Below are 9,715 nucleotides of genomic sequence, written 5' to 3'. Positions count from 1 at the left end.
CCTATATACATGTAATCGAATCAAATTCAAACATGTGGAGATGAATATTTATACTTCAAAATGCTTGCAATGGAATATTTTAGAATTGATAGAAATGATATTATGTTGGCTCTGTTTGGTAATTTGCGGGTAAGGAAAGGACATTGAATAAATGTAAGAGGTTAGATTCTCACTATTCAAATATTATCTCTGTGGAATCTATGATTTAACCAAGAGACTAGATGATTGGGTATAAATATTGTGGTGTAGTCTGATGTATTCAATCTTATCTTTGCTTAGAATTTACATTACTTTGTGGTAAAATTGATGACCCTGTCATTTATTCTGCATCTTGCCAATTTGTTTATATAAGAAATTGGCGAAGCTGTGTATAAGTTATAATTCTCAGCCTGCTATCTATTAAGGCACTGGTATTTTGATGTGACATGAATTTCATCTTTTTCACATCTTAGATTCTATATTCCAATTCAGTATCCCCAAGCTCCTTTGCGTCAGTCTCTGTATGATGTAGGGGAGAAAAATCTGTAGTTAATCCACACCTGAAGTAAACTTTAAGCAATAATATTGTTAAACAGATTTAGATTTTATAATTACATGTACTTTTGATCTGAAATGAGTCATTGAATGTCATCAACTTCCAATGCACCTTTTCCTGGTTTTACAAGTGTTATCTTAGGTCACAACCGTTATAGTAAAACAACTCATTTAGTTATAGGCCCATATCTTATCTGAAAATGGAATGAATGTCTTGGTGATTGAGAAGCTAATTTCTCTTAAGTATAAGGAAAAATACATTTATATGGATTTAATTTCTGGAGTATGATATTTAAACTTTGAGTTCGAATCATGAGAAGTATTGCAATCTACATCATGATCTATTTTTTTTTTCAAACCAGAAAGGAGTTTGATATTGTCAGTTGATATAAAATAAGGCAAATAGTTGTAATAAATGCCCAAATGAGGTGGGTTTATTCCATCTCCATAAGCCAAAAATGAAACCCAATAAACAACATAATAGTAATACTTAGGCGCAACATTATTACTGTACTATTATATTGAATATGGCCCAAGATATTTGACCAAAATAGCAGAGTTACGTGCACTTGGTCTTATAGACAAGCAAAAAATAAACAAAAGAGGACCAAGTACTAATCCCTGTGGAAATAACTTTCAAAAAGTGAAGTTGATGTGACATATTTAACCAGATGTCAAGCATAATACATTTGCTTTTTCACAATAGGATTTATTCTATGATTATTGAGCATGCTCACCATTGTTGGGTAATGAAAAAGTCTTTCAATTTTTATGTAATAGAAATTTTAGAAACCAAATTTTGATAATTGCTTTAAAAATGAAATCATCAGTAATTCACAATTTTGTAAAGCTGATTTATTGCATTCTTTTTAGTCTTTTCCCTTCTTTGTGGTAGATACTTAATCTAGAAATATATTGATTATGTTGTAATTTACAGTAGGTATTTTTAGATTTGAATAATGAAATTGGGATAATTAAAACAATGAATCAAATGAATACTAGTTATCAGGTAAAAGGCATACATTAACAGAACCAATAATTAATTTTTCAAATCGTTGGTTAACCCTTTTTTCACCTATAAATACAAAGTAGCTTGTTCTAACATAAATTCTTTTGAAAAGTAGTGTACCAGCAGTTGATTGGACAATCTGGGGCCCATAACACAAAGATTAGCGATCAATCGTACACTTGATTTTCACGATTGATTGTACATTGTAGTCAATGCAATCGATTGTAGAAAAATATTCTATGATCATCGCTAAGCTTTGTGTTACGGGCCCCTTGTTTTATTTTCTCTCATTCTTTTGAGAACTTTATCTATATGCAATTTAAGTATCGAGGATCCATTGTAAGTGGCATAATGCAAAGCAAGAAAAAGTTTTATGATAGAACATTTAGGGGGAAAGAGTAAAGCAAATTCCAAGAACCTTGTTGATTATCAGTCTTGGTTTGTTATTGATAAAAAAGGCCAAAGATTTATGAAAGAAAACAAAGAATTCTGTAATAATTGATCAATTGTACATGATGATGTGCACTGTACAGTGTAATATTCAGCTAATAGGCTTTGTATCCATTGATTTATGTGTTTTTGTATAAAATGTGTGTTTTTTTTCTTTTTAATTATTATCCAGGCAAACATTTTCCAGTGTCAAATAAAGCCCCATTTGCATAAAAGATGCAAATATGTAATGTCCTTTATGAAAGGACAGGAATGTTATTTTTCATGTGGCAAAATTGCTTAATTATCATGTTTTAAGTGATGATATATGGTTGTTTCAAATTTGACAAATATACCAAATTGATATATCCAAGTTCATATGTCTCCAAAGATCAAATTTTGTAAAGAGTACATCCTTTTTTCCTTTTATGATCATGTTCTTGGGTTCAAAGAGGGTTTCAAAGCACTTTGGGCCATATGGGAAAAGCGTCATGAGTATCGGTAATAATAATAATAATAATAATAGTAATCCCTAAATCACCAGATCCCTAAATTGGCACCACATTGAGAGACTGGTCATTGAACACATGCAGTACACATGTTCTGAGTCTGTATGATATTTCAACAGAAATTAGATTAATTCTATCACTATATTGATCAAACATAATGATTTGCTGCCAATTTGAGGGATATCATGTGATCGGGGAGGGGTGTTTCAAAAAAAGTTATGTGTGAGTTAAGAGTCGCACTTATACTCCCACTTGCATGCTGTATAAAAGGCATCAATGCATAATTGATTAATTCATTCTAAGAGGTCGAGGATGTACACTACTGCATATTAATAAGATTGTGCATTGCAAATCATGAGCATGTTGGCAATCACGCATGAGTGTATGGGGATGTTGCAAGAAAATATTTGCAATCAATTGCAAATAATTCGGTTGCAATTTTTTAACTGATAGATCAAATTTAGCTGTAGCAAATCGAGATTATACTTATTGTTTCAAGAAGATTGGCAATCAAGTGCAAATTTGTAATTAATTGCAAGACATATTGATTTGGGGACCTAATATAGACTTGCAATTGATCGCAAGTTTCTTGCAATGCCCCATAAGTCATACTAAGGGGTGTTGCAAGAAAATATTTGCAATCAATCGCAAATATTTTGTTGCAATTTTACAGTTGATTGATCACTTTTAGCTTTAGCAAATTAGATTACAGTCCTTGTTTCATGGAGCAGATAAGCAATCAATAGCAAATTTGCAATTAAGCGCACGGTATATGCTTGATTTCGGGAACGAAAATAGACTTGCAACGCCCCATTAGTCTTTGTAAAACACCCCCCCCCTCCCCGGAAGTATTAATTCATTTATTTATTTGGTATTTATACTGGGTAACCCCATCAGTAGTCAAATATTGTTGTACTTGGGGGGCCCTGTATAACAAAACAAGATACAAGCATACATACAATACAAATGGAAAATACAAATCCTGAACATAGACAAATGGAAATTTCAGGTATATTATCATGTACCCTATAGTTTAAAGGACAAGTCCACCCCAAAAAATAGTTGTTTTGAATAAAAAGAGAAAAATCCAATAAGCATAACAGCGAAAATTTCATCAAAATCGGATGTAAATTAAAAAAGTTATGACATTTTAAAATTTCACTTAATGTCACAAAACTGTTATATGCACATCCTGGTCTTTATGCAAGTACTTTGTGCTATTGGATTTTTCTCTATTGATTCAAATCAACATTTTCTGGGGTGGACTTGACCTTTAATCAACAAATTGGATATACATCCCGGGGGCCACTTACATTGACGAGTGGATACCATGCGCGACCAAAAAAACACGTAAAAAGGATGTCTTTTTCACGATAGGGGACGTTACGTACGTAACGTGATAAGGGTGTCAAAAACACAAAAATAATGAGAAAAGGGTATCTATTTCGCTAGGAAAATTACGTGTTTAGGGTCGAATTTGCGGAGATGATAAACAAAATTAAATGTTTTGTAAAGGATATCCTTTTTGCCCCAACACTTCGTGTTTAGAGTCCGATTTGCGCGAGGTGTAGAAGATGGGGTCGTACTAAACCAAATAAGGTAAAGCCGACGACCGAAGGACCCGTAACAATAAAACATTCCTGTACTTGTTTAGGGGTTCATTTCAGGGAATATTTGCCAAGAGTATCGTTTTGTTTCCAATACTTGTTAAGGGTAGGGTTTCACACGCCAATACTTGTTAAGGGGTGCATTTTCAGAATATGGAAATTACGTGTTTAGGGTGCTTTTCGAGACCCCATGGTCGCGCATGGTATCAACTCGTGAATGGAAGTGCCCCCCCCCCCCCGGATATACATGTACACTGTCACCCGCCATATTGTTTGCCTAGATTGTTATACACAGTGGTCGACCTATTCAAAGTATTGTTTCTAATGAAACAAGATTCATAGTAGGAATGTCGTCAAGGCCGGCTCTTCCGAGCCACGAGACCACTACAAGAAATCTTCCCACATACATGTAGACTTTGTACACCTGAATTGGGCCGAGGCCGGCAAAATTTCGCCCTGAGGCCGGCTTTGACTACATCCCTGTACAGCGTATAGGTAGGCCCCTTGGGTAACATTGTACATTACATCTCCCATTCAATTACTATCTCATAAAATTATGGTTACACTTCGTAATTCCGAAGGTTCGGAATTCCGAAGAATCTTTATTCCGAAGGTTCGTAATTCCGAAACACATAAATTGACTATACCTCGATGTTCGTTAATCCGAAAACGTAAAAGGGTTCGTTAATCCGAACATTTGTGGCATTATTCCGAAGGTTCGATAATCCGTAAACGAAATAAGGTTCGATGTTCCGAAGGTTCGTTAGTCCGAAAACGAAATAAGGTTCGTTGTTCGGAAGGTTCGTTAATCCGAAAACGAAATAAGGTTCGTTGTTCCGAAGGTTCGTTAGTCCGAAAACGAAATAAGGTTCGCTGTTCCGAAGGTTCGTTAGTCCGAAAACGAAATAAGGTTCGTTAATCATTACGTTTTCGGACTAACTAACCTTCGGAATTACGAACCTCATTTCGTTTTCGGATCAACGAACCTTCGGAATTACGAACCTCACTTTGTTTTCAGACTAACGAACCTTCGGAATTCGAACCTTCGGAAAAACGAACCTTCGGAATATCCGAACCTTCGGAATAACGAAGCTTCGGAATTACGAATGTATGCGACACGGACCTAATGAGATTATGATTAGGGTTTCTAAGCTTAATTGCTTTTTGATGAAATAAAAAATTTGATTAATCCCTGACCAATTTATGATGACATACATATATGGCTTATGGTATAAAGGAAATTAACTGAAGTTGAATTAACAAGTTAAATATCCTCCCCTTTGATGTGGTGAAGAGCTCATCAATAATTTGATTCATTGTTGATATTTTGGCTTATTTAAGTACAAGTCCACCCCAACAAAGAGTTGATTTGAATAAAAAGAGAAAAATCCAACAAGCATAACACTGAAAATTTCATTTCGCTTAATTTCACAAAACATTTATACGTACATCCTGGTCGATATGCAAATGAGAAGACTGATGATGTCATCCACTCACTATTTCTTTTGTATTTTATAATATGAAATATTTTAATTCTCTCCTTTTCGTCAAGTGAAACAACGAATAATTCCTTCATGAACATGTGGAATTAGCATGGTTTAATACTATATGGTTCAGTCAAGTTGGTCCTTATTGTCGAATCTGAAAAAAATGAAATATTGTAGATTTCATACAATAGAAAACAAAAGAGGTAGTGAGTGATGGACGTCATCGACCGTCTCATTTGCATGTCACTGAGATGTGCATATCACTGTTTTGTGAAAAATACGCGAAACTTTAAAATGTCATGACTTTCTTGTTTTACATCCGATTTGGATGAAATTTTCAGCATTATGCTTGTCTGATTTTTCTCTATTCAAGTCAACTTTTTTCTAGGGTGGACTTGACCTTTAACTTGTACAGAAGTCGAAGAGTCCTAGTCCTGTCCATGTTCTAATGCTGTACCGTGGCATTTTCACAAATGTTCCAGTCCAAATTCTTCATCAGACATCAAGTAAAGGTGACTAATAAGTTTTTTTTCATCTTTAAATGCCATCATCCATGGTATTGTCCAAGGTATTAATCAAATACTACTCCCTTATTTTGACCCCAGTATACACCCAAACACTGCAAAAACTCCGGTGTTGATTTAACACCAGCCCGGAATCTATATATGTCCGCACCAGAGAAGAGTTGAACAACACCAGTTTCATTGTGGACTAACACCAAAAAGGTGTTTATACAACACCAATTAGTATTAAAACAGCATCGGTTTGATTCCAAACTGGTGTTGTTTCAATACATCTCTGGTGTGGACATATATATATTCCGGTTGGTGTTAAATCAACACTGGAGTTTTTGCAGTGAACATGCTATTGTGTTCCTTTGACCACCAAGCACCCTCAATACACCCCCAAAATGCCTGAATCCCACCCTATCAACCTGAAACAACCCCCAAAATGCCCTCACACAATTTATTTAGTTTCAATTAAATTGATATGCTTATCATGGAAGCTTTTCACCATTGAATTCTCATTGACATCACCGTCTTTATATCATGTAAATTCACAATTTTGTTATATAAAATAACTCATAATAACTCATATAATAGCAATGTACATCTATATCACGCAGGATTAATATGAGTTGTATCGTGTTAATTTGTAGTACGATATATGCTATTTGCATGACTTCATTAAGCGGTCAGTGATTTATTAAACATTGCTTTCATTAAATATCAATTGATGTTACAAGGAAACCTTAATCATAATCTCATTAATCCTATGCTGGGAACAAGCATGTTTTGATTGGTAATTGGGCTAAATTGCTTAATTACAAGGAAATATGGGTAATGCTTTTTACATAGGCTTTGGAGTATTTACCTCTAGTCTTATGGAGCACTGCACGAAACTTGCGATCAATTTCCACATTTTCCAGTCTACTTTTGGTCCATTGATCAATAGTATGTCTCGCAATTAATTGTAAATTTGCGATTGATTTTAAATCTGCTTCTTACAAGGAGTGTAATCTGATTGGCTTCTGCTAAAATTTAAATTTTAAAATTGATTGCTAATATATTTTTTTGCAACACCCCATTTTCTATTGTATAACACTGTCGCTACACTGCAAAACTCCGGTGTTGATTTAACACCAGCCCGTAAATTATATATGTCCACACCAGAGAAGTATTGAAACAACATAATACTAATTGGTGTAGTATAAACACCTATCTGGTGTTAGACCAAAACAAAACTGGTGTTATTTAACACTTCTCTGGTGTGGACATATATAGATTCCGGGCTGGTGTTAAATCAACACCGCAATTTTTGCAGTGTGTGATATACACATAGGCCGTACTTAATGTATCGTGATGGGGGGTACATTAGTTTCATGAGGGAAAACATGCTATTGTATAAACAGTAGGTCAAGTGTTGTTTAAAATAGAAATTTTTCTTATGAAAAATGAATAATATGATGAATGAATGCAATATAAGAAATGTATATTAACAAATGATATCATAAATGCATTCTCTTTGCATTGCATGTATTGTAGGCCTAATTATTGCGATAATACCAAAATGGTGGCGAGTACTGTGTGAATGATAATATTGGATGTTGGCATGGCAATTCTGTTCTTTTCATTTTATACTTGGAAAGTGATATGATCTGCATTTTTAAGGCATTGATTAGTTTATTTTACCCGGAACCATCTTTTATTTAACTTGATATTCCTATCTCAATTATCAGAATAAATGACAAGACTAATTTTTGTTATGTTATATAACATTTTGTTGATATCTCTATGAATAGCTGGATTTATAAAGCGCTTTTTGCCTGAGGATACAAAGCATTGCTATAATTACCCCGGCTTTAGCTGCGCTGCCGTTCTTATAGGCATTAAGCATTCTAGGAAATTCCTCCTACCGGGTACCCATTCACCTCACCTGGGTTGAGTGCAGCACAATGCGGGGAGATTAATCGCTGAAGAAAACAGACTTTGGCTGGGAATCGAACCCACGCCCCTGCGTTCAAAGCTGGGGGCCCGGGTTCGATTCCCGGCAGAGACATTTTTTCGGCATCACCAATTTTTCCAAAGGGTAGATAGCTCTGGGGAACCTTGATTTAAGCTACGCCTACCATTGTTCTCTTCATCCATTTCTTTACAATATTTAAAAATAAAGAGTTGCCAAAAAGCTGTTGTGCATGTAAAGCTTTACACATTTGTATCTCTTCTCCCATACGTGTACTGTATCAAAGCAATAGCTTTGATCCAGCTGAGGCATGGCGGCTTGTCATTGTTCAAAACTCACCTTCACCCGACAAAGGAAAATATCATTGGTATAGTGTCGAAAATCTGTCTCTCTGACGGTCAATCGGATCGGGCTCGCCCTAACCACTAACCCGTCTCTGTGGTCTAGTGGTTAAAGCACCGGCGTTCAAAGCCGGGGGCCCGGGTTCGATTCCCGACAGAGACATTTTTTTGGCATCACCAATTTTTCCAAAGGATAGATAGCTCTGGGGAACCTTGATTTAAGCTACGCCTACCATTGTTCTCTTCATCCATTTCTTTACAATATTTAAAAATAAAAAAAGAGTTGCCAAAAAGCTGTTGTGCATGTAAAGCTTTACACACACACCCTCACACACACACACACACACACACACACACACACACACATATATATATATATATATATATATATATATATATATATATATATATATATATAAAATAGAAATAGTCTGCTTCGGCATATGGAATAAAATAATCATAAATGGTATAGTAAATGCCGTAAAAATAAAATCATAGATTTTAAAAGGAGCATAGCTCTCAAAATTGAAAGGTAAAGTCACACTCTTCGTCAGTGCCCATGATGTGACAAAAAAAGAGAATTCAAAATCCGTTTCTGAAACAGTCGTGAAAAACACGTCTGTTCATGGGCATACGGATTGTGAAACTCACCTTTCAAAGAAATCAATGCGCTGAAGATGGAGGAAGCGCACTGTAAAAAACGCATCTAAAGACGCGTTGCCATGACTGCAAGATGATAATGGCGAATCTCCGGCTCCAAAACAGGAAAATCTGAAAAGGGCCTCACCGCCAACAGTCGAAGTTTAGCAGTAAAAAGTACCTGAGTAAAATAGAAATAGTCTGCTTCGGCATATGGAATAAAATAATCATAAATGGTATAGTAAATGCCGTAAAAATAAAATCATAGATTTTAAAAGGAGCATAGCTCTCAAAATTGAAAGGTAAAGTCACACTCTTCGTCAGTGCCCATGATGTGACAAAAAAAGAGAATTCAAAATCCGTTTCTGAAACAGTCGTGAAAAACACGTCTGTTCATGGGCATACGGATTGTGAAACTCACCTTTCAAAGAAATCAATGCGCTGAAGATGGAGGAAGCGCACTGTAAAAAACGCATCTAAAGACGCGTTGCCATGACTGCAAGATGACAATGGCGAATCTCCGGCTCCAAAACAGGAAAATCTGAAAAGGGCCTCACCGCCAACAGTCGAAGTTTAGCAGTAAAAAGTACCTGAGTAAAATAGAAATATATATATATATATATATATATATATATATATATATATATATATATATATGAGAAAAATCCATCAAAGAATACAAAACTTATTAGATTTT

The sequence above is a fragment of the Lytechinus variegatus genome, chromosome 19 (genome assembly GCF_018143015.1).
Source record: "Lytechinus variegatus isolate NC3 chromosome 19, Lvar_3.0, whole genome shotgun sequence".
NCBI lineage: Eukaryota > Metazoa > Echinodermata > Echinoidea > Temnopleuroida > Toxopneustidae > Lytechinus > Lytechinus variegatus.
The sequence above is the reverse complement of the archived record's forward strand: the minus strand, read 5'-3'. Positions refer to the sequence as shown.